This window comes from Coenobita brevimanus, chromosome 67, assembly GCF_032717465.1.
Source record: "Coenobita brevimanus isolate Jiangsu-jjx chromosome 67, ASM3271746v2, whole genome shotgun sequence".
Taxonomy (NCBI): Eukaryota; Metazoa; Arthropoda; class Malacostraca; order Decapoda; family Coenobitidae; genus Coenobita; species Coenobita brevimanus.
Window position 1 is genome coordinate 1,154,809 of NC_137020.1, and position 26,754 is coordinate 1,181,562.

Here is a 26,754-nt window from a genome sequence, read left to right on the forward strand (position 1 = left end):
AGAGAAGATTTTCACGTTGCATATGCTGAAGAATTCATTATACTGAACTATGTAGTGTAACAGGCACAGTAATTGCTTTCTTCAGTTCTGCAAGTATTCTTGTTAGAATAATTTTGAAGACTATTTATGCTATTATGAAAATCCTTCCTAAATTCCAGTTTTTTAATTAATTGTGTAATTACAGTACTACCTAAAGATCAGAAAGAAAGCAAATAATTACTTATTCTGAGAAAGGTCCAATGACACCAAGACAGGTTATTACTGAAAACCAAAGGCCGGCTGAAGGGACTGATGGCAAGTAATGATCTTCTTTACACACTTTGTTTTATGTAGGTAGCTTAGGATTGCATGGGCCAGCCGGTCTACTACATTTTTCTTTTTATTGCTCTTATGTTCTCAGCAGTTTGAAGGCTATATTGTTCAGTCCTCCTTAGTCACTGCTGACTCCATAGGTGCTTTTCTCTCTCTCTCTCTTTCTCTCTTGTGTACAGCATGAGCATGGTATGGAGTGGAACATGCTCGTCAATTTCAGTGCTGTTTGTGTGAGCAGGTGTAGTTGAAGATTGAACAACTGAGAGCTATAAGTACAGCTTGGTCCCAGTACTGAACCAGACAATCCAAATATGTAAAAACTCAGCTAAACTCCATGTGACCCATTCTGGTTACATTTCCTTAACATCAATGTGGCAATGGATAGCAGGCAATAATTAGCCACGGAAAACAACCACTGTGATTCCACTTTAACTCCTAAAGCTCGGATAATGGACATAACCAACTTAAAACAGGTGCTCGAGGTGGTTCGGTTGATGGAAATAGCTGCTTTGCATTTTCTACCAGAATCTGAAGTCCTATACCCATTTTCTGTGCTCCCAAGTGCGTGATGTAGGAGAAAAGGAGGTGGATTGGCTACGCTGCCAGTCTTCCATCGGAAACAGGAGGGGTAGGAACGACGATTTCTGTGTCCACATAGACTGATTTGCATACTGTGTGGGTGGCCGTCCACATCTTGTCTCCTCCACTCCTGTCAAGCCTCCCACTCGTTGATGGAAGGGGTTGAGTGATAGCGCGATTGAGAGTTGTAGAAATAACAGTATCGCCATTGCCGAATGAAGAGACAATGTCTGTGAGCGGGAGTTATTACACTCAGTGTAAAGTGACGTGCCTTGGTCACCCCAGCCTTCTTCCTATTTCCTTTGCGGCAGCAACTCGTCGCCACCCTCTCACCATTATCCACATCTCTCAAGCCTGACATTTCGCGGGTATGTGCGGATGAGTAAGATACAGAGTGTAAATTTGTACATAAAAATGGAAACAGTAAGTGGCAGAGAAATGTGGAAAATTTCAGTGCAGAGAACAATTTTTTACAAAAGTAAGGACTGACATTCATTTGGTGAAGTAAGACTGCAGAAAAAATATACTGTATGTAACCTGTAGAAGATGAGGAAAACTACATTACGCAGATAAGTACTGTTATGACCAATAAGTGTTATGACCAAAATTATACAGTGGTTTAGCATTATCCGGTATAGAAAACAAATGTTGGAGTGGTAAGTGAAAGTGACCTTTTGGGGCTAGTACTGTCAAATGGTATTGTACTATGCAATAGAGAAACAATGTTTCGCGTAAAGTTGTTAACAGACAGAGAGACAGACAAACTAAGTGAAAACAATACCCGTCCCCGAGCCCTCCGGGACGGGAACGGGTAACAAGATAATAGAGAGCCAAATTCACAATCCGTTCATTTCAAGATGCCTGGACACACTGCGTATGAAAGACTGGAGATCATAGACAGTAGGATATATAGCAAGAAGAAGACAGTTCCAGAGCTGGCCTCTTGCATAAATGAATGACTGGGAGTAACGGTTAACTCTTGCATTAGAGAGCTAGACAGAGAGGAGCTGAGATTTTGTTGCCAGACGGATACCACGCCCCTGCTATGGTGTTCGGGGGATGCAAGCAGACAGTTCAGAGGTGCAGTGACCATTAAAGCAGCGATAGAAAAGAGATGAAGATGTAACAGTGCAGAGAAGAGATAAATGTTGAAGGGACCCTATAAGAGGAGGAGAATTAATGAGACGAAAAGACCTTGACTGCACGTTCTTGACGAGAGCTGTATGTGAGGAACTTCCCCACATATGAGAGTTGTACACAACACAAGGGCGAATAAAATCTGTGCATAAAGTCAACAACAGTGCAGGAGTAAAGAAGGCATGGAGTCGGCTTAGCAAACCTGATCTCGTGGAAGTAGAGTTTACAAGAGAGGTAATAATATAATCATTCCGAGATAAATCTTAAGAGAATGAAACGTCAGGTATGTTTAAAAATGATGCAGGATTGAGCTGGATATTGTTAAAAATTAGAGGATACGTTTGTGGATGATTTTCTCGGGTTGAGAGATGTAAGAACTGAGATTCTGATGCATTATAAGACACAAGATTACTTTTGCCTCAGTCAGAGATATGAGCCAAGTCAGACATTAGGTGTGCCACAGCCTCGCCCCTTGTTTGTTGAAGTAACCGCTCAAATGGATGCTGTGGGAACCGAATGGAAAGGTGAAGGGTAGAGACGTCAGCGTATGAGTGGATAGGGTTAGGTGTACAGCTTAGGTAGTTGGTGATAGGACAGATCCCTGACGAACACTGCCATTTATAGCCCTAAGAGAAGAACGGTGGCCGTCTACAGCAGCAGCTATAGAACGACCAGGAAGGAACTAGAGATGAAGGTACAGATAGAAAGATAGAAACCGTAAGAACGCAGTTGGGAAATTACAAATTTATGCTAGACTCGATCGAAAGCCTTTGAGATGTCAAGTTCAGTGGCAAAGCTTTCGTCAAAATCCGGAAAAGAAGATGATAAGGGGTCTGAAAGGTAGGTGCGAAGATCGTCAGTGGAGCATTCCTTGCGGAACCAATACTGATGATCAGAGAGAAGATTGCGATAAGAAAGGTGCTTTAAAATTTTTCTGTTTAAAATGGACTCAAAAACTTTTGAAAGACAGGATGTTAAAGCAACTGAGCGATAGTTAGAGGGCTGGGAATGGTCACCCTTCTTTGGAACAGTCTGAATGACAGCAACTTCCAGCAAGAAGGAGAGATACAAGTTGAAGGACAAAGGCGAAAGAGTTTACCTAGGAAGGGGGTAAGCACAAAAGCACAGTTCTTGGGATCAGATGGAGGGACCCCATTTGGCCCATGTGCCAGTGATGGCAGAAAATACATCAACTGAAGAAATGTTAATGCCAGCCATGAGCAAGTCAGAGGAGGTAAATGATAGAGGAACAGCACCAGAATCATTTAAGGTGGAATTGGTGGACAAATTCTGAGCAAAGAGATCAGCTTTATCAGCAGAAGAAATAGCTAAAGGGTCATCAGAATGGAAAGGAGGAGGGAAAGATGATGAAGTAAATTCGCTAGTAAGGCTTTTGGGAAGATACCAGAAGGAGCGGGGAAGAATTTATTTTGGACAGTTCAGAGCATTTAGTATGAATGAAATTAATTTTAGCATCGCGAAGAACAGACTTAGCACGATTCCTGGCAGAAACAAAAGAGATGAGATTCAGGGGTGGGTTGGCTCTGGTATGTTTTGTAGGCCTTCTTATTGTTCTAGACAGCATTAGAAGAAGCGTGATTAAGCCATTTTTTTTTTTTACATTAGTCACAGGATACAAGAAAGGAACCAATGCTTCCATGTCCGACAGAACAACCTCCGAAATGTGCAACGCACACTCAATTGGCTGTCAGCCATGGAAGCAATAATCATTCCACTGAAAATCAAGAAGTACCGCCTGAGGGCCTCCTATCAGCAGCTTCAAAGTGCCACAGCCGCTGCTTTTTAGGAGGGTCCACAGGCTCTTACTGGAGAGACAGGACAGGTTAAGGCGGTAAGATTTTATATAGATAGATAGACAGATAGATAAATATATATATATATATATATATATATATATATATATATATATATATATATATAGATAGATAGATAGATAGATAGATAGATATAGATATAGATAGATAGATAAATAGATAGATTATATAGATAGATAGATAGATATGTAAAGGTGTTAACAGTAATTTCTTTAGCACCGCGTATACTGAGAGACTCTCAGAGTTGAATAAGATCATAAGGTACTAGTCGGAATATAGTGAAAGAGAAAACGCAGAGAAAAAGAACAATCTGGGAAAAATAAGAAAAAAACTCTGACAAAAATTTGGGGAATGCGGTGGCAGAATAGGTAGAGGGGTGACCTATAGTTCCAATGGACCCAGGCTGGGGCAGGGAACAGTTTAAGGATTTGAATTCTTAAAAAGCAGAATTTTCTGATCTACCAGATGTCCTGGCGACATGTCATAAAAATACCTCTGGTAATACCAGTATACCAGTCCTATATGAAACAGGCCTAACATGTATTCAGTATGGATGGTGGGTGATAGCGCCGATGTGGTGACATGTGGAGAAGTAGGAGGACTACTGGGACTTAGGAATAGGCCCTGAAGCCTTTGCCCACAGTCGAACACGTAATATATATATATATATATATATATATATATATATATATATATATATATATATATATATATATATATATATATATATATATATATATATATATATATCAGTCTATCTATATTCATAAATGGCATAATTATATATGGATGGGGTCGTAAAGGAGGTACAAGGTAGGGCAGTGGATGTGGGGGTGGCCCTAATGAATGAGGGTGAGATTTGGAAGCTTCCGGTGTTGCTGTTTGCTGATGATACAGTATTGTTGAGTGAAGATGAATGGGAGTTGCAAGGTTTGGTGAATGAATTTGGGACAGTGTGTAGGAGGAGGAAGCTGAAAGTTAATGTAAACAAAAGTAAAGTTATGGTGTTTGAGAGGAATGAAGTCACAGAGTGTGCAGTGAGGTTGGATGGTGAGGATATGGAGAATGTGAGTGCATTCAAGTACTTGGGTAGTGTGATGAGTAAGGATGGAACTTTGGGGGATGAAGTACGTGAAAGGGTACAGCAGGGAAGGAAGGTTGTTGGCACACTGAAAGCAGTGATGAGAAATAGGGAGGTGAGTATGGAAGTTAAGAAGTCACTGCATGATAGTATTGTGATCCCTACCCTGACGTATGGAAGCGAGGCGTGGACCTTGCAAGAGGGGAACAAGTCAAGAGTGAGAGCAGTGGAAATGAGTTACTTGAGAGGAGCATGTGGAGTGACATGGAGGAACAGGTTGACGAATGAAGAAGTGAAGGAACGTTGTGGGGTAGATGTGGATGTGGTTGAAAAGATTAGGAGAAATACACTGAGGTGGTTTGGACATGTGGAGAGGATGGAGAATGAAAGACTGACTAAGAGGGTGTATGTGGGTGAGGTGGAGGGAGGGAGAGGGAGGGGTAGACCGAGGATGAGGTGGAGGGATGGAGTTGAGAGGTATATGAGGGAGGGGGGGGTGAGTTGGGGGGAGGGGAGTCAAATGGTGGGTGACAGAGTGACTTGGAGGCGTTTTGTCTGCGGCCACCCTTTGCGGGATTAGGGCGTCGGGCTATAGATAGATAGATAGCATAATTATCCTTATTAAGCAAGTGATGTTGCTCACCTCTGGCATGGTCCAACGTAGTGAGGGAGCTGAAAACAATCTTCATTAATCTGATAGTATGATGATGTTACTATGAATTTATTCGCACCTTTGCCTGATGATTCATTCAGTTTAGGGAAAATCCTTTAGTTTATCATTTGTAATGTGAAACAAAATCTCGCCGTGGTTATGAATCTATCCAGGATGCTACAACATGCCACTCTCAATAAGCAGCAATGTTTTATCATTATGTTTTGACGATCCCCAAATGATTTTACTTAATTCAATCCAGAACTCTGGTATTCTAACGATTTATCTTTTCCGTCCGATTAAGTATTTTCATGTGAGTCATTTCATTGTCAGACGATTTTATTCAACATATAAAGCCTCACAATTTTCGAAGGGATAATGAAACGTATCCTGAACCACTCTATTTAGAAATATCTCTAAGCTGAATAAAATCAACCAGTAAACGGCAAGAATACAAAAAAGATAGTGCTTAGAATAAACGGGTTAAGAGCCACAAGCTCACGAATAATCTGATTTTGCTAATTAAGGCATCGAAGCTGGTGCAACCTGGCGAGCTCCAACAACCACTAGCTAATTATTCAGGTGCGTCAGTTCCCGCCCGCGCCGAGCCATGTAATCAGCCAGACGTCAGCGCTCGCTCAACACACGCCCGTTTCTGCCCACTCACCAACTCAGCAAATGCCTCCCCACAAAAAGTTTGCCGTGAAACCAGGCGGGCAAGTATCAGTGTGGGCCGGAATAATGGTCAATAGCTAGGGAAATTAAAGGCAGTGGTGAAATTGGGCGTATGTGCTGGTGGTAATCCAGGAATGCCCGGACAATGTGAGGATCTGAGTGGCAAGGTTTGCTTTTGCTTTCTGCCTTTCCATCTCTTCCGCAGGTACTTCATTTAATACATCTAAGGCAAAGGTAGGGTTTTTTTTATTTTATTCTTTCTGCTACTAGACGGTGTTGGTGACATTTGGAAATTCTGTGGTTGTGGTAATCATGAAATGACTGGACAATGTATGGATTATAGTGAAGGGAATGGTTTGGGTTTCGAGTATGATGGTACTTCATTCATTGTTTTTGCGTAAAAGGAATGAATACACTTTTGCCACATGTAATTATTTCTTCATTTATTTTTGTCGGAGTTTGTTCGTCCTTATCGTATTATGTCATCTCTTAATCATACCCTTACTGCTAGAATGGCTTGAAAAATTTTTTCTTGCTACAGTCAGACAATTTTACCGAGCTTTAGAAGGACCTCTGTAACTGTCTTGTTGGAATATTATGCTTGGTGGGCGGTGTTGGGATATGAGTGACCCAGCTCTTCCTTACCGCTGCTGCTGGAAGGTGGTTTATCGTAACTGCTTACATGGCTAAACTCTTTTCCTATATTTGTCTTTCGTTAACTTAATTGTGGTTCTTTGTCGTGCAACTTTATCTGTGCTTACGAATGACCGTTTATTAACATTTAAACCCTTTTGCTCACTCTCAGATGAATTAAAATGACTGGCTTTTGTTGGAAAATAATACTAGGTGTGTCGTGCTTATAAAAGCGTTAAGGGTAATGACTTTAGCACCGAGGATACTGTGAGACTTTCAGAGCTGAATACATTTAGTTCTAGCTGGAACGTAGTGAAATAAAAACGCAACCATAGAAAGGTTAAAAAGAGCAATTTGGGATAATTAAGCAAATACCTCTGACAACAACTTCGCCTTTTCTCTTCCAGCCTCCATCTCTGTGCCTTTATGTGTCACTGACGTTGGTTTATATATTTAGCTAGTGTGTGGAAAGACAATACGTTAATATTCCAAACACATAAATGGACCTCTTTTCTGGGCTGCAGTAAAAAAAATGAAATGAAAATAAAGTAACCAATGGGAAAATGGAGTAAACGACGGTAAATTTAAGTTGAAAGGCATCTTGAATTATGAGCAGAGAGAGAGAGAGAGAGAGAGAGAGAGAGAGAGAGAGAGTAGTATGTGAATACATCATTGCTATGAATGATTAAGATAATTAAAATGGTTAGCTTCTTCCATTCGGTAGGTTTCAATATCTGTCTATCCATCTATCTATCTATCTATCTATCTATCTATCTATCTATATATATATATATATATATATATATATATATATATATATATATGGAGCCTCTGTGGTACAGTGGTAGACTGCGTTTCGTACACGGGTGAGCCAGGGTTCGCGCCCAGCCCAGGTAATAAACTTTGGGAGTGTTCACCCGGCCACGTACTGCATTGGCGGACACAAGGGGTGCTGTGATTGAACCAGTGTCGCTTACTATAAAGTATGCTTGCGCGGGCCGATTACACTTGGTTCACAGACTACACACATCCAAAGCCACTCCAACACTGCAGTTACACTTACAAGCACTTCTCACCCTACATACAATCTCTACCAGTCAGCCTAAGCCACTTGGTCGGGACGATACAGCCAATATATATATATATATATATATATATATATATATATATATATATATATATATATATATATATATATATATAGGAGCGACACAATTGCAGAAGGAGTTAATGGGTCGATCGCTTGTCAGTGGTAATGGTATAAATTACCTGTTCGCTTGTATTTCATTCGAATGCCAAAAAATCTTACGTAAGAAGAAGGTTTATCTATTTCTGTCATCAAACCCTTATACACCCAAACGACTTGATTCATTTTCAGTGAGACATTTCGTTGTGGGGGGTTTCAGGGTGATTGTTTTCTAACCTCTTCACTGAGAGAAGGTTCCTGTTTACTGAATAAATTTATATGACAGTTGCAGGAATTAATATACAAAACTCGTTGTGGTATTGTAAGGTTTAACGAAATACCATCTGACTTGTAGTTTCCTTAGAAAAGAAAAAAAACAAACTCAGTCCATCCACAGGAACTCAAGGGTTTCAGTCATTGATGATGTAATGATGAAAGAATGATAATGGGGGGGGGGAGGCGATTATCAAAATGAGCAAATTATTAAGCTGGTGTATTGGTAAGTGGGTTAGTGACTTTGATGATGACGGGGGTGATACTGCTGGTGATGGTGGTAATGATATTAGTGGTGATACCAGTGATGGTCTTGCTGGTCGCCATGATGGTAATGATGCTGTGAAGAATGGTGGAACTGGTAAAATGATGGTGGTTATGGTAATGCTGCTGATAGTTGTGGTAGTAGTATCATTAAAGGTGATGGTGATGGAGGAGGAAATATTGCTAATGGTGGTTGGGTGGTGGTGGTTATGGTGGTGATACTGGTGATGGTGGTGATGGTAGAAATAATTAAACTGGTAGTACTGGTGATGTTAATAAAGAGAAAAATGGTGATGTTAATGGCTGTGATGGGGAGCCGTGACGATGTTAATGATGATGCTGGTGGTTTTAATAATGGTGGTGGTGTTAGTGCAAATGCCGATGATATTAGTGGTGTTAGTGGTAGTGATATTAGTGATCTTAGGGATAGTTTTGATGGTAATAATTCAGTAGTGAAGGTGGTAGTGGAGGTGATAGTTGTGTTAGGAGAGAGAGTGGTGCTGGCTGTGGTGGTGGTAGGGTGGATGGTATGGGTTTTCACCGAGTAAAGAGGCTAACACACTACCAAAACTAACGCAATATAGTAACAGAATCTAAAATCAAATTATATGTTACATCTGACACACTGATATGCTGGCTTTGTGTGAGTACTTTTCCGCGTGTGTGTGTGTGTGTGTGTGTGTGTGTGTGTGTGTGTGTGTGTGTGTTGTTTTAACAACAGCGCAAATAGTTCCTATTCCTTGTTAGCCTAACTCTAAAAGAATCGGTCAACGATCAAGCTGACAGGTATAAGTCGGTGCTTGACCTAGTAAAATCAAATTTGTGTGTGTGTGTGTGTGTGTGTGTGTGTGTGTGTGTGTAATCTGACCAAAATTGGAGGATGGTTTTAGGTTTGAGTAAAATTGAAGTTTTTTTTTTTTTTTTTTCCCAGAAAAATTCAGTCAAAATCACGCTTACACTGGAAGGTCAGTGTTCGACCTGTGTATGTTGGATTGTTAAGAAAATAACCTAAAAAGTTTTGGTCCTATTTAACTGAACTTGGAGGAAGGACTACGAGCCACTCATGGAGGTTGTGATTTGTTTTCAAGATAAATAGATCAACGGTCAACATGACAGGACTAGGTCAACTTAAGAGGTTATTATCTGATTTAGATCCAGTTTTGTTGATGGTTTAGTGGCAAGGCAAGAATGTATTGATTCAGTTTTGAGGACAATTAGTCGAGGTCACAGGCAAGTTCAAAATTCGACCCGTGTTTTTGAGTATTAACAATATAACTCCAACTGATTTAACTCACTTATAAGCAAACTTTCTGGAAGGGTTGAGTGTCAGCCAATGAGTTAAAAAAAAAAAACATTTATAGGTAAAAGGTCAAGGTTAAAGGGTATGGTTAAAATAAACAACTTTTCATTCAACTTTGTCCAAAATTTGCAGGAGGTTTGAGGGGAATCCCCGAATAAAATTAATCTATTTTGAAAACTATCAGTCAAATGTCAAGGTCATTGGAAATGTCACATTCCAAGGTTACAGGGTAAGGTCAACTCAATTTTGATCTGATCTGAAGCCAGCTTAGTGAATATGTTAAACATCAAGCAATAACTAAGGGATTACATTTTGCAAGCAATTAATCAAAAGTAAGTCACAGGGCAAGGTCAATCTAAATAGTCCTCATTTGATTGGATCAAGCTTGATGTATGGGTTGATGATCATACTGAGTGTCTGGGTCTTGTTTTGTACCAATAGGTTAAAGATCAAGGACAACGGGCAAGGACAAATTTCGATCTGTGAAAAACTAAGATTGTTTTTATTTAGTCTGGATCAGACTTCGTGGATGAGTTGAGGATTACCCCCAAATTTGACCAACTGTTTTTCAGGGCAAAAGGTCAAAGGGCAAGGTCACATGGCTAGGTCAACTCCAGCAGTTTTCAGCTGATACATGCTAAAATCTGTGGAAGTGTTCAGGTTAAAGGAAAAAACGAGAAAGGTTCAATGTTGAAACTAGTCAGACAAAAGTCAGGGTCAAAGCAAAAAGTCAAAGTAGAAGGTAACTAGGCTAAGTCAACTCAGTTTTGATCCACTCTGAAGCAAGGCTGGTGGAAGTGTTAAAGGTCAGGCAGAATGAAGTAATTCAATTTTGAGACAATCTCTTAAAGGGCAAGGTTAATGGGCAAAGTCAAATATTTGGCCTTTGGACCAAGTGGTCTTTGTGTGTGTTGCACTCCCTGTGTGTCACAATTCACGCGAGTGTATTTATAAATTCGTTACATTGTACTTCAGTGAGAAAACCACGAATTCTAGTGGAATTCCTACTGCGCATCACTCAGCTCAACCGTCCTTGTATTCACTTTGATCGGGATGGTTTTCAGAACATTTCTCACTGTTTCACAATGACCATTCTTACCCACGACATTAGTGCTTTCACTGAGTGATTTATTGTGAGCCTATATCTCTCACTTTCTTTCCGTTGACCGTTGAAGCTCGAACACGGACATATCTCACCCCCTTTCATAGTTTGAAGTTAGTCAGCTTTCAGTCGCCGCGAGGGTAGGACCGTTTGTGCCCAGCGTAGAACAGTGTCTCCGTTGTACAGTGAGTTCCTGAATCTCCACCTAGAGGGTGAATTGGCGAAGCGGGCTTGGCGAATTGCAGCGTTTGATGTCCAGGACAGGCGTCCAGTCTTTTCGCTCGCCTCCCCTCCACTGACCAGTATTTCTTTTCGTTTTTCTAAGCTTAAGTGTGTTTAACTTTTGAATGAGCGAGTGAGTGTATTCTTGTTATTTTGAATTCATTTTTGAGATTTATATAACATAAATTTATTTTCAGTGTAATCAATAAATTTGCAGTTCTTTTCTTTGAGCTTAATGTAATTAAACTCGTGCTTTATTTCTCCACATTGAACTTATTTTAGTTGCTGCTCCTAGTTTCCACAAACTCTTTACATTATCCTTAACTGGAACTTAGGCCAGTTCTTTTGTATCAAACATAAATTCGTTGTGCCAGCCAGGAGTTTGCATCACCAAGAACCTGTGTAGAGTACAACTCTCACATGTGGGGAGGCTCCCTGCATACAGTTCTTCCCAGGTAGGTGGAACCAAAGGCTTTTCGTGTCATTAACTCTTCTCCTCTTATAGGTTCCCTTCAACCACTACCTCTTCACAGCACTGTTACACCTTTATCTCTTTTCTGTTGCTACTTGAATGGTCGCTGCTCTGAACTGTCTGCTTGCATCCCTCCACCACTACGGCGGGTGCTTAGCAGCCGTCTTGCAACAAACTCTCATCCCTTTTCTGTCCAGCTCTCTAATGCAAGAGTTATCCGTTACCCTCAGTCTTCATGTATGCAACAGGCAGACTCTGGAACTGTCTCTCTCTGTCATTTTTTCCTATTGTCCATGATCTCCAGTCTTTCAAATACAGTGTGCCCACTCCAAGCAACTCTAAATGAACGGATTTTGAATTTGGCTCTCTGTTATCTTGCTTTTGTGTTTTTCTTGGAGGGAACAATTTGCGGGTTCCTGGCCTTTGGCTCCTTCCTCCTTGCATAAATGTATATATATATATATTAAAAGTTGCCTCGGAGTTAATTTATTGTATTCTGGTTCCTTGAGGGGTGGGAGACACCAGAGTACTTATAATAGAAAGAAGAGAAATCTACCACCTATGTAAGTGACCTGATACAGCTGCTTGTGTACATGCTTTAAAAAGGTAAGCAAAGTGTCATACCAGGTAGGACGAGGACAAAAAAAGGCACAATTCGTTACTTGCGGCCAAATCTGGCACCACTGCGTCGTCGCACTGACGATCCTTTGAAGTAGCTTGCTAGGTCTGACTCTCTTCCATTTTTCAGTGTCATGATGTTATTTACAGTGTCAGTTCTTCTATTCTTTAAGTAACTTCGTTTTCATTGTAAGGACTGTATATTGAGGGTAATTGTCGGTTTACCTTTGAATTTCTTCTGGAATACTTGAATTGTACTTCTGAGGATGTGACTACATATGATATCCCCTAATATCCTGTTATGGAGGGGGGGGGGGATTTATCATCCCTCCAAGATTTACGGCCATGGAAACTGCTGCATTTACGACGCTGGGTGGTAACCATATAACCAAACCATACGTGTTCCCTACGTGTCAACAAGTGGGTTGGTGGAGGGTTAGTGTCCCTCTCCGTAAAACAAATAACTCAAAGTCAAATGGCCACCCCTTACGGGATTATGGCGTCTGGCAATAGACAGATAGATAGAAACTGCTGGGAGAATAAAGGAAATCAATTCTGGCAGTCGGCTTCCTTCACAACCAACTTGGCCCATCCTAGCTACTGTACTTCATTGCATCCATGTACAAACATAAGCCTGCATTAATAATGTAACTATGTGGAGAAGACTGAGAATAAGAGGCTGACTAGGAGACTGTATGTGGGTGAGGTATAAGGGGAACGGGGGAAAATGAGAATGAGCTGGAGGGTTGAGCTGGTGAGGTGTATGAGGAGGGGAGTGTGTGAACTGTAGGGAGAGCAGCTGGATGAAGGTAACAGGAAGGCATGGAGACGATTCCGCCCATATGTGATTGAGCGATTCCGCCCATATGGGATTGGCAATAAATAGTCAGACAGGGTACCTTTATAATCTTTCAGGTCATATAAGGCTCATTATATCCACTCGAATAAAAAAAAGTGCAGGCAATGAGAAAAGCAGAGTTGATGATGACAAACTTTGGCCTTGCGCTGAGGCATTGATCTTTGACTAATTGATCATGAAATCGAATCCTCTTTCCAATTTTACACTCAAACCTTCCACTTTGTTTGGTCTAAATCGGATCAGCATTCTTTAAGCTGACCTTGCCATTCAACCTTGACCTGTCCTCTCCCTCAGCATGTTTGGTCAGACAAATAATACTTCTTTATTTACTGTGTTCCCACACAGGTACTCGCGGTCGAACATTGCCCTTGTCCTGTGGCTTAGATTATCATTCTCAGAATAGACACACTTCGTCCACTCGTTAACCCCTCACCCTCCTTCAGGTTTAGTCTAAACTGGGTCAGCACTTCATGTCGAATCTGCCATGTGACCTTGACTTTTGAGCTGTTGTTAAAAATATGGCCAACCACTTTCACGAAGTTTGGTTAAAGTTTCATCAGACTGTCTGAGGAGACTAATACACGACCGTTCCTTCCCGTAGTTATTTACCAGTATACAAAGTTTGTCAGAGGCAGAGCAACTGTTGATAGTCTTGTCAGCATCTGAAAGAATAATTCAAGTCTTGCTTGTGATGGCATTTGCAAAAAATAAGCGCTATCACTGCAGTCACTATCTATCTATCTATCTATTGCCAGACGCCTTAATCCCGTAAGGAGTGGCCACAAACAAATCGTCTCCATGTCACCCTGTCCCCCGCCATTTCATTGCCCTACTCCCAGCTCACATCCCCCTCTCTCATATACCTCTCCATTCCATCCCTCCATCTCATCCTTTGCCTCCCCCTCCCTCTCCCCTCCTACACCTCACTCACATACACTCTCCTCGTCAGTCTCTTATTCTCCATCCTCTCCACATGGCCAAACCACCTCAGTGTGTTTCTCCTAACGCCTCCTATCACATCCACGTCCACACCACAACGCTCCCTCACATCCTCATTTGTCAGTCTGTCTTTCCAAGTGCCTCCACATGCTCCTCTCAAATAACTAATTTTCACTGCTTTCACTCTTGACTTCTGTCCCTCCAACAAGGTCCAAGTTTCACTTCCATACGTTAGAGTTGGTATCACAATACTGTCATGTAATAACTTTTTCACTTCCATGCTCACTTTCCTGTTTCTTACCACGTTTTTAAGGAACCATCACTTTGAGTGATGAAATTTAGGTTCCATGAGGATCATCCGATCTGGGCAGATTAATACGGATCATTTTGCATCATTCGTCCTAAAGTATTTACCACATAAATATTGCAAACACCCAAGGGAATATAGAATAATCTACACACAGCTACAGACACTAATTTACTTTTTTACAAATTGCCTAGTGATTGGTGAACATATAAGAAAATAGAACATAGGATCCACAAATTTTGTGCGTCTGTTTGGTGTGTCTTTTGATTCCATAAAACTCTCTAAAAGGCCTAAGAAAACGGGTCGGGGTTATTATCTCAAGGATCATTGTGTCAAAACGGTTGTTAATTGGAGAAGAAACTGAGGAATGACGCCAAAGTGGAAGTGTTTGATAGGCACAAAGAAAGAGAAAGGAAGCAAGCAAGGAAATACACATCTATACGTACACTGTGGAGGCCTAAGTACAAGCATTTCTGGTGCATTTCTTATACTATTTTTTGTTCTCTTTCAGGCAAAGCAGAGTCATGCTTTCGCGGGAAAATAGTGCGGAATGAGGTACGATCATGGAAGCAGTTTTGTGAATATGGGCGTTGTTGGTTAACTGGTAGTGAGGTAATAATTTGTGAGATTTGTTTCACCAGAGAAGAAATGAATTGAGTCGATGGAGAGGCGAGAAAGGCTCGGGCAGTAGCGCTCGTAGGAGACCAGTCATTGGAAGTTCAGCCAGTGAAGATTGGCCTGGCAACAAACACATCAACAATAACAATAACAAAAACAGCAATAGGATAAGCATACGTCGTTCTTAAATATTTAGTGTTTTAGTACACAAACAATAAACGTACTATGACCATTTATATTACAGTGACGGACTAAAACAATATCCAGCCTCATCATTCAGCAGTGTGCACAGGGTGTGGCAGTGTGGCTGTATGTGTGTGTTACCCGCCGAGGACATCTATAACTTACACTAACGAGTCTGAGAGTCGTAAGTCAGTACGCGATCAAATATTTGCTCGCCACGTCACGAGCTCAGAGACGCGGGTAAAGCCATGGCAGGGTTTAACAGGAGCGTAGGACAGGTACAAGGCACAGACGGTGAAATATAGGGTAGTAGACGGTAAAATGATGTAGGAGGATTAGATGCATAGAAAAACAAAGAAACAGAAGATAATGATACTAGAGAGTGATCAGGTGTACTGTAAGAGTGTACTGGAGCAGGACACCCTCAGTCGGGGGCACTGATATACAAGGACTATTCAGATAGTATCCGACCTTAGGCTCTTTAAAAAAAAAATAAATAAATAGCTAACTTGTTGAGATAGGACTCTAATCCCCCTCAAAAGTAGGCCCCTTCTGACTTGACACACGTAGCTCAGCGTTCTTTCCACTGCCTCAAGCATTTTACATAGTCGATTGTCTATCTCGTGCAGGTGCTTCGTCGCATTCGTCATGATCTCTTCTCTCAGATGAATTTTGATCATGACATGTTGGAGTGTGTAAATTGCGATCCAGCCTTTCTGAAGACTGTTATCACTGGAAATGAGACTTGGATGTACGGGTACGACCCAGAAACCGAAGCACAGTCGTCCCAGTGGAAGCAAGCATGGTCTCCTCTGCCAAAAAAATGTGCAACAGGTCCGCAACAATGTGAAATGCACTTGCATATTGACATTTTTTTTTCCAGTAACCATGGAGTTGTGCGTCACGAATACTCACCAGAAGTTCAGACTGTCAACAAACATTACTACTTCGACCTTATCCGTCGACTTCGTGACGCATTTCGGCAGAAGAGACCAGACCTTTGGAAACTGTCAAGTTGAAAACTGCACCATGACAACGCCCCTGTCCGTTGTTCTCAACTGATTCAGGGATTTTTGGCCAAGCACAACATCCCACAAGTCCGGCAGGCTCCCTACTCACCAGACACATCTCTGTGCGACTTTTGGTTACCCTCCAAACTCAAATCTCCGCTGAGATGAGAGAAAAGATCGTGACGAAAATGACGAAGCATCTGCATGAGATTCCGAAAAACTACCTAGAATAATGTTTCAGGCAATGGAAAGAACTCTGGGCTTCCTGTGTCAAGTCAGGAGGGGTCTACTTTGAGGGGCATTTATGTCCTAGCTCAACAGGTTAACTATTTATTTTTTTAGAGCCTAAGGTCGGATACTTGCTGAAGACCTTGTAACTGGGTAGTTGTGCTGCAACTCCCTTGCTACTCCCTGATAAGAAGATGGTTAATTGAATGAGAATGGAAACTTCAGCCTGAAGTCCACGGGTTCACGTTCAGATGAGACTGGGTGGACAACAACATGAGGGTGTAGGAAGGTAGGATAGATGCAAGGCAGACAATGACACAATGACGGTGGACAGCAGAATGGTGTTTGCTAGAAGAAAGGTACGACAGAAACAGTACTAGGCACATACGGTGAAACAGAAGGCAGTAGGTGTAGAGTTTATGGTGTAGGTTTGAGTATTCGATTATTGTAAATTGGGATCACATTGTGAGTATACACCTAGATGACAGTCACTGACAATGACGGTCAGTGGGAACTGACCTCACGTCAGAGTGAACTCATGAGTGTGAGCCAGTACCACAAAGACCGTGCTAGTACTGTAAATTATAATGGTACAAGAGGCGTTTATTCCTTGGTTTATGCTGCTACCTTATTCATTACATTGCATTTTCGATAATTATGTGAGTCTCTCTCTCTCTCTCTCTCTCTCTGTATATAAATGTGTGTGTGTGTGTGTGTGTGTGTGTGTGTGCGAGGCACACACACACACACACACACACACACACACACACACACACACACACACACACAAACACACACATGAATACTGCTGCCACTACTACTGTCGCTACTACTACTACTACTAAGTTCTTTCTTACTTGACTCTAGATTCCAAAAGCTAATTATGACTGCTTTAGGAATGGTGAAGGTCTTATGTAATCTAGGCAGTTCGAAAAGTCTGCAAAAACTCTGCTTTGAGCGTAAAATATTGTCTGAAGACTGAAACATTATAAAGTTTTAGGCATAAACATGCTAAAGGATTATAACCATTAACACGAATTTAACCATATCGTTTTCAGGCGTAGACACCAAGGAAGAGGTGACAGAGAGCATTCTATGCTCACGAGAACACGACATTTGACAATATACGATAGTAGGGGACCGATACAATGCAATGACTCCTCGTCTACACACACACACACACACACACACACACACACACACACACACACACACACACACACACACACACACACACACACACCTCTGTGCTGGGTACGGTTGCGAACAAAGGGACAAAGGTTCTCTAAATTTCCCAGAAGATAGATGTTTGTCGTCCCTGGCACTGACATTCAACACTACACATTTCAGTTCAGCCTCCAGGGTAACCCACAACAAAACAGCGCTTCACACTTCGGTCATATTTTATATCTATTGCCCGTTCTATGATCTGCTATATTTAATATACCAATAGATCTCTTTTCATACTAAATAAATCTATCTATCTATCTATCTATTGCCAGACGCCATAATCCCATAAGGGGTGGCCGTTTGACTTTGAGTTATTTGTTTTACGGGGAGGGGCACTAACCCTCCACCAACCCACTTGTTGACACGTAGGGAGCATGTATGGTTTGGTTATATGGTTACCACCCAGCGTTGTAAATGGTTTCCTGGTTTACAGGAAACCATTTGGCTTGTCACTCAATGTAAAGCCACCCGTAAAGGAAAGAAAAGCAATAAGAAGAGACAGGAAAGATGGAAAAAATAGGAAGAGAGGAGGACAGACACTGAAAAAGAATGATAAAGGCTAAGGAAGAAGTAGGCAGCACTACATCAAGTGAGTGGATGATGGTCGCCACCACGTACCACTAACATACTAAATAAAGAGACTGAAAAATTTTTATGTAAAAAAGGAGCAAAGAACTGCAAGACCAGTGAAAGATGCTGCTCTTCCCAGAAGAGAGAGAGAGAGAGAGAGAGAGAGAGAGAGAGAGAGAGAGAGAGAGAGAGAGAGAGAGAGAGAGAGAGAGAGAGAGAGAGAGAGAGAGCTAATATCAAGATCTCTTCATATCGAGGTGCTACTTACAGAGATTGTCAGAGATATATTGGAGTATATTTAAGAAACTGTAAATAAGAGAGGATAATAAAGTTTCAGAAACACAGTTCCAGAATTTTCCAGTTGCAAACCTGAAGGACTGAGATTAATTATTAATTATCGCATCAACATCTGGACAGCAAAAAGATGAGAAAGCGTTGCTCGACGGATGCTCCGCACTGCACACTGCGATCTTGGAGGAATTCAAATAAACAGTTCTGAAGAGCAGTGAACACTGAAACAGCGATAAGAAAAGGAAAGAGATTCAACAGTGCTACGGAGAGAGAGAGAGAGAGAGAGAGAGAGAGAGAGAGAGAGAGAGAGAGAGAGAGAGAGAGAGAGAGAGAGAGAGAGAGAGAGAGAGAGAGAGAGAGAGAGAGAGAGAGAGAGACTTCACCAATGTCTTCGCTCCATTGTGGCTGCCCACAAATAAGTATAATCACCTTGCGGTAGCCTGATTTAAATATAAAGGACGCCCCGCTGAGGGAGTTCACCATTCAGATAAATGCATATAGTAAAACTGTGAATGTATTTTGTAGGAGACAAGAGTTTCTGCAAAATTCAGATCCTCTTCGTTAGTCAGTTATAAAGAATCTGTGCACTGTGCCCAAACAGTTAATTGGAATAATACATTCCCTGTTGAACAAGGGAATCCTCGAGGGTTGTCGTAAGGTAAACTAGTAAATCTTACAAACATAATACCGTTGTGTTTGTACAGCAATACAATTTTTCTTAACAATAGACGCACTGTCAAACGTCTGTTACCATCAGCTTTGGTTTAATTAACTAAAACAATTTCTGACCGAGGAGTTTCTGAAGAAAGATGAATAATCGCTGTACATATCTATCTGTCTATCTATCTGTTTCTGTCTATGCATATATGTTCATATATATACATATGGAGATACACATCTGTACATATGGATAGACGTCAATACATACACATATACATACATGTATTACATATATACAATTATTCTGTATATATATATATATATATATATATATATATATATATATATATATATATATATATATATATATATATATATATATATATATATACAGAATAATTGTATATATGTAATACATGTATGTATATGTGTATTCTGTATATATATATATATATATATATATATATATATATATATATACTGGTAGCAATGAGGCAGGATCCCACTTCTACCTCGCAGGTCCCCGGGTGGCGGGTAAGAGAAAGCTTCGTTTTATATGGCGCAGAACGAGGGGGCCCCTATTGATGTACAGGCCTACACCGAATGTACTGAATAAGGTGGGGCAAAAATTCCGTCTAACCAGAATTTATGTGGCATACAGGTGAGATTATCTGCCTGTCCCCCCAACCGTTTACGAAATCTACTATTAATGATTCTACTGGCGTACCTGTGGGATCGTCGCCTACTAAATGTCCAACTGCACTGCCTCCTGCGCTTATGGGCGGTGTGCCACCGAATGGAAGTAGGCAATGTCTCGGTAAACTAAAGACCTTGACATCACACTGAAATCCATGCAGTGCTACGCGTGCAATAAACAAGCCTCGCAGAAGATTACAAGCTTGGTACCTAATGACTAATTTAAAAAACATAGTTGGGATACAATACGTCTGAACAAGACCTACAGAAAAGAAGAAAAATTAATTCAGCTCCAAGACAGCAATCACCTCTTTTCATACAGAGGAAGGCAGAATGAAGGGTAGTGGTGTAGTATTTCGAACACAAAATCTTGCAGAAGACATTAAATTCAATCGTGTGTCTGAAAGAATACCATGGATTGTAATTAAACTATGCAAAAGATACACCCTAAATGTAATGTAAGAATATGTTCCAATTTCTCAAAGCACATAAGAAACAGGGGCATTTTATGACGACAATTCCAATTTTATGGAAAAATAAAAGACCTGGACTACTATAATCATGGAAGATTTCAATGCAAAAGTTGGAAACTCGAAAACTGGAGAGGCATGTATGGGAAAATTCGGAGTAGGAGAGACTAATGGCTGAGGTGAAAGGCTGGTAAATTTTGCTGAAATGTATAACATGTGAATAATTAACACAGTCTGCCACAGGACAACATGGAGGAAATAGGCCTGGAGAAACCGAAATGGAGAAACAAAGAATGAAACCGACTTCATTATAGCAGATAATAATAACAGGATCACAAATGTCACTGTCAACAATGAAAATATAGGAAGTGACCATAGAATGGTATGTTACACAGCCAGATTGAATTTAGCAAGTGAAATAAAGGAGCTGAGGAAAAATCGAAAATATGCCCAGTAAAAGTAAACGAAAACAAAACTATCGTTCTCATCTATATAATAATGATCCGATTCGTGTATGTTTGTTCGTTTGTTACCGTAACACAGCGAAAACAGCTCAACGTAGCGCAATTTTTGTTTGAGGAAGGTTCCGTTAAAATGCTCTAACTTGAAGACTAAAGGAATTTCTAGTCCAATCGGGCCACCAGTTAACAAGTTATGACTCATTTCTGGCCTTTTTGCTTGAATTCTGTATTTGCTTTTAGTGGAGGGGATGGATTCGTCCTTGGTCCGGCACTGAAATTATCAGCATGACAGAGGAGAGAAGAGTGACATGTTTGTTGTCTTATCACTCTCTCGTCTCTCCTTCCTCCCTCCTTATACTCCAAAAAATTTATGGTATAATATAAGAGCAAACACTACTATCATCCCTCCCTCCTTCTCTCTCTCTCTCTCTCTCTCTCTCTCTCTCTCTCTCTCTCTCTTTCTTCTGATCAGGTGTCCCAGCAGGACAAAAGTAAGGGAAGAGTCCTCGCTCCGCCTCGATCACGGCATGAGTAATTCAAATTTTTGTTGTCTTTAGACTGAAAATAGGAACTGACTTGATACTGGGCGGAAGCAGCCGATGGCAGCCTTTAAGCGAGTACAAATAAAGAGCAGCTTTTAGTCTCTAAGTTATGTTGAGTGTGACACTCATGAGTTGAATGACTAACAAAAGTTTCATGGAATCAGCAGAGCTAGTAGGGAAAGCTAATGCAAAGAGTTGGTAGGGAAAGCTAATGCAACCAAAGGTGACAAGTATTCAAAAGTGACCATCGAGCTCATGAAAAGAAGGAAGGGGTGAATGTAAAAACAAAGAAATATGAAATACAAAGAGAAGAATTAAATAAGCATATCAACAAGAGACAGAGTGAAGGAAAACGAATGAAAACCATGAATCATATCAAACCATAAAAAAAGAAAACCTTCTGAAACAGGACTGAAGTGAAATGGCACTGGGAAAGCAGCAAATAATATCACTGAAGACAATTATGTTGAAGTCATTAAATGCAGAGAAAGGATGGTATAAGAGAGGTGAACAATTATATAAAGAACTGTTTGCAGTAAAGACTATAGTACCGAGAGCTAACTTTTCCACTGGCAAAAGTGAAATATCAAAGGTAACAATAGACGAAGTAAACCTTTCTCTTAAAAGTGTGGAATAGAAGGCCTCAGGAGAGGATGGAATAGTAGCAGATTTTCTGTCGGGTGAAGAAGTTCAATACAGGCTCGCCCACTTATTTACTCAATCTATAAAGAAAAAGAAAATTCCCAAAACATAGTATAATGAAAGAAAAAAATTCTGGAGCCGGATGCTAATCGCCCGCCAGAAAATGCTGTTGGCCAAGTCCAAATTTAGTCCATATCTTGGTGATCTAAAGGTTTCATGTTGATGGCTCAAGCTGTTCATGAGATACAATGGCGCTAAAGGTGGGTAATAAAACCTAGTTGGCCTTTGGAAGCAATTTTGGTGACCTTGACCTTGACCGCGAGTGCCCATTTTTTAACTCGTCCAAAATTTAGGCCATATCTTGGTGCCCTGATGATTTCATGGTGATAGCTCAGCCGTTCACGAGATATAATGATGATAAAGGTGAGCGATATAAACTAGTTGACTTTTGGCAACCATTTTGGTGACGACCCTGAGTGTCCATTTCCGGACTTGTCCAAGAGTTTGGCCATATCTTGATACCCCTAAAGCCTCATGTTCATAGCTCAAGCCGTTCATGAAATATAGCGGTGCTAAAGGCAGGCGATTAAAACTACTTGACCTTTCGCAGCCATTTTGGCGACCTAAACCTTGACACCGAGTGCCCATTGGATCAAGATTTTGGCCATATCTTGATACCCTTAAGGTCTCATGTTGATAGCTCAAGCCATTCATGAATTATAGTGGAAACACACACACACACACACACACACACACACACACACACACACACACACACACACACACACACACACACACACACACACAGAGGCAAGGAAAAACATTATCGATCCGCCTTCTAAAGGCGGGCGATAATGAAATGGTTATTTTGCTTTACAAAAAATGTGACTCAAAAGATATTAGTAACTATCGACCTATTACCTAATTAGCAGAAAAACTCTTCACGAATGTTTTTATGAACAGAATAACAACAAGTGTGGAAGAAAACCAACCTCATGAGCAGGCAAGATTCCGAAGCGGTTATTCGACTACTGATCAGCACACAATGAATCAGCTAAGAAAATTACAGAATATAAAAAACCACTGCTTTTAGGTCTTGTTGATTATGAAAAGGCTTTCGACTCAGTGGAGCATACAGCAATTATGGAATTACTGCGAGAACAAGGCCGAAATGAAAACACTGAAAAACTACTCGAAAACATAACTATAAAGAGGGAACTGCTACAGTCAAGTTACATAAAGACTTAGAAAAATTAAGACTGAGAAAGGATTGTGTCAGGGAAATACAGTTTCACCAAAATTGTTTACACCACGCCTTGGAAGTATTTCTAGAGACCTATATTGGAAGAACAAACGAGTAATCATAAAAAAAAAAAATCAGATTTGTAGATGACATTGTCCTAATCTCGGAAACAGCAGAGACACGGCAAAAAAAAGAAAAGAAAAAAAAAAAAAGTTAAATGACCTAAAAATAGAGTCTCAGAGTAGGGCAAAAGATGAACCGGAGTTAACTAACTAACGCTTAATCCAAATACACCAAAGCACGTCATCAAAATACACGAAATTCTTGAAGAAGTTGAGGAGTACCATTACTTGGGGCAAATAATAGCATGAATATAATCTTTGTTCACTGGAATTCAAGAGGTTTTGATGAATGTGTCCCTCGCAGTAACTAGATTAACACATTCTTATTGTTAAAGCAACGGCTACTTTAATATAATGATGGTAACCAACTGAAATTAAACAGTGACAACAGTTTTCCATCATGCTCTGACACCTCTTCACCACACCAGGTCGGAGGCCAGTCGAGTTAAGGTGACCAACTGTTCCATCTCGTATCACCCAGACATCCGATACACTTCTGTAGTAACACTAAATTTATTAGTTAACGACCTCACTATGTCTCCCGTAATAAAGAGAATGTTACTGTGGCGTGAAAGTTAGCAGATCAAACCCTTCCTGAGCTTTCTATAAAAGTGATACATCTCTATGAATTATTACTGTTACAGCCTGTTTGATATGAAACAGGGAATACTTGGTGGAATGTAATACCAATGACTCTCCAAGCAATAAAATATAATCACTGAGTCGTAATTTTCGGTGACTTGTGTCGGATGAAAGATAATTATGTAAAGGCAAAACTAAAGTGATTGTTTCATCAATCCTCAACCTTTCACCTCAGAACTTGTCGCACTAAAATAAGTTTCAGATACGATTCCCATGCATGTTGTTCTTTATATCTTTAGTTATTGGTGAACAAAATTTACACATACATTGATATTACTTCCATTTATATTTGTAAAACATCAGAATCATCAGTAACGTCAACAGTCTATCAACATGTCTATTCCAACATTACCTCAGCTCACACTCACCATAAACTCACTCATTCTACCGTCATGCTTTCCTTTTGTGTTAATACAAGTATTGTTATCTCTCAGTCATGTAATATATGCTACGAGAAGAATCGTTTAATTACATGCAATTATTGGCAATTATTGTGATATATACCTTCCCTGATATATAGTATGGTGCGGACACTGAGGCATTCTCCACAACACATAAATTAAAATATAAAATTAATGGTCATCATCATTGCTTCCTGAGACAAGGAAGAAACCATGACATGTATTATATAACACCAGTCATGGCTAAGTAAACCATCTGTCATGGGTTTATAGCATGAGTTAGTGGTGAAAGACTGTGGGTCAGGGTTTCAAGAAGTCGTAGTAGTGGGAGGTGATAAGAAGGGTAAGCATGACAGAGGTCACCAGTGTGGGATGTGGGAGAGAAGGGTGGTAAAGTGCTAGTGGTGTGAGTGACTAACATTATGATAAGATGCTGTGAAATCGCAATTGCTACTTTGTTTTTGTATCTGCGAGAAACAAAATGATAATGAAAACATTTGCTCCTTGATGTTTTTCAGATTACTCTTCCATGCATATAGCACAAACATGCACACCAGTTAGAAAATATTTATGGTCATCTAGATACAACAAAGACGTGTGACGCCTCATGCAGAGGGCGGGACAGTCATAGAAGCAGGCAGAGGAAGAGGGAAATAATTACTATGTCTATCAGTTGCCAAACGCCTTAATTCCGTAAGGGGTAGCCACAAAATAATCTCCTCCATCCCGCCCTGTTCCCTGTCATTTCACTGCCTTCCCCCCAGCTCACACACCCCTCCATTATATACCTCCCCACTCCATCCCGTGCTGCTGGTGTGATGGTACGTGGAACGGAGCTGAAGGCTGTTGCTGAGAAGTTCGCCAGGCTTCACAACGCCCTAGACTTCAAGGCATCCGAGGGTTGGCTCTTCGCGTTCAAGTTGCGACATGGCCTTACCAACCGTAAAGCACATGGCGAAGCATTGGACGCTAACGAGGATGGAGTTGACGAGTTTCGGCACACGGTGAAAGGCTTGATCGACAGGGAGGGCCTAACTCTCGGTCAAGTCTACAACGCTGACGAAACTGGCCTATTCTATCGCTCGCTGCCAACGAACACTCTAGTCGAGGAGACGGAGAAGCGTGTACCTGGCCGCAAGCTTTCCAAGGAACGGATATCTGCTTTGTGTTGTGCCAGTGCTAACGGCATGCACCGGCTTAAGCTCGTTGTTGTTGGCCGTACAAAGCAGCCTCGGTGCCTTCGTGGGGTGATGGATGTCCTTCCTGTCGTCTGGTACCATTCTTTGAAAGCATGGTTCACAGCTGAGATCTTCAAAGACTGGTTTCACCGTCACTTAGTCAAGGAGGTCATCCATTACCAGACGAAGACACTGGGAATCCCGCGCGACCAGGTAAAGGCTCTCCTTCTACTCGACAATGCACCTGCCCACCCGTGCAACAATGACCTGGTTGCTGAAAATGGCCGTATTAGGTGCATGTTTCTGCCACCTAATACGACTGCTCTCATTCAACCAATTGTGTGACAAACGAAATAGTTTTCTGTAATCCAGAAAACCAATTACTACTCTGGGGGGTAACCATATCGCCAAATGACGCATGGTGATCTTGTAGGTTGTTAAGACAATCTAACCGGATGGAGTCTGTAACTTGTAAAAAAATATATGTATTTCCAGTAACTCGAGGAACTATTCAGAGTTGGGTTTTGCCCTGTATCACCCAACTCATTTTATTATGGTAATCTGAGTCAGGATTCTCTTGGCGGTTCTGTGGTGATGATAGTGAAGATGCTGATGGTGTTGATCTCTGGCATTTACAGTGTCATGCACTGTAACGCACTGATACATTCCGATAGTGGTATATATTACCACAGGTACGTCTTCGATTAGTTAACAAACACTGTCACTACACATCATTATCAAAATCTAAATTCGATTTTCCAGTAATAAATGGGGAGGATAACAAGAAAACAAAAACCAGTAAATCGAAGAATAAAAAATCCATTGGCTGTGAGGGGTTGATTTCTTTTCAGTCCCCTGACATTAAACCTTGAGCTCATACATAAACTCACGTATGTTTTGGGTCATAAATTATATTTCATCGACGAACAATTTAAAATATTAAAATCTAAACTGTTGGACATACAAACTTAACCAAAAACCATGGCGATATATATCTAGGTTCCATATTATTATAACTGAAAAAGTGACAGTCATGGCAAGTACTCTATTTTTATTGTGTGTGCGTGATTTGTTGCATTCTTAATATAATTCGATCTTATTAGCTTACGTCCCACCCTTCA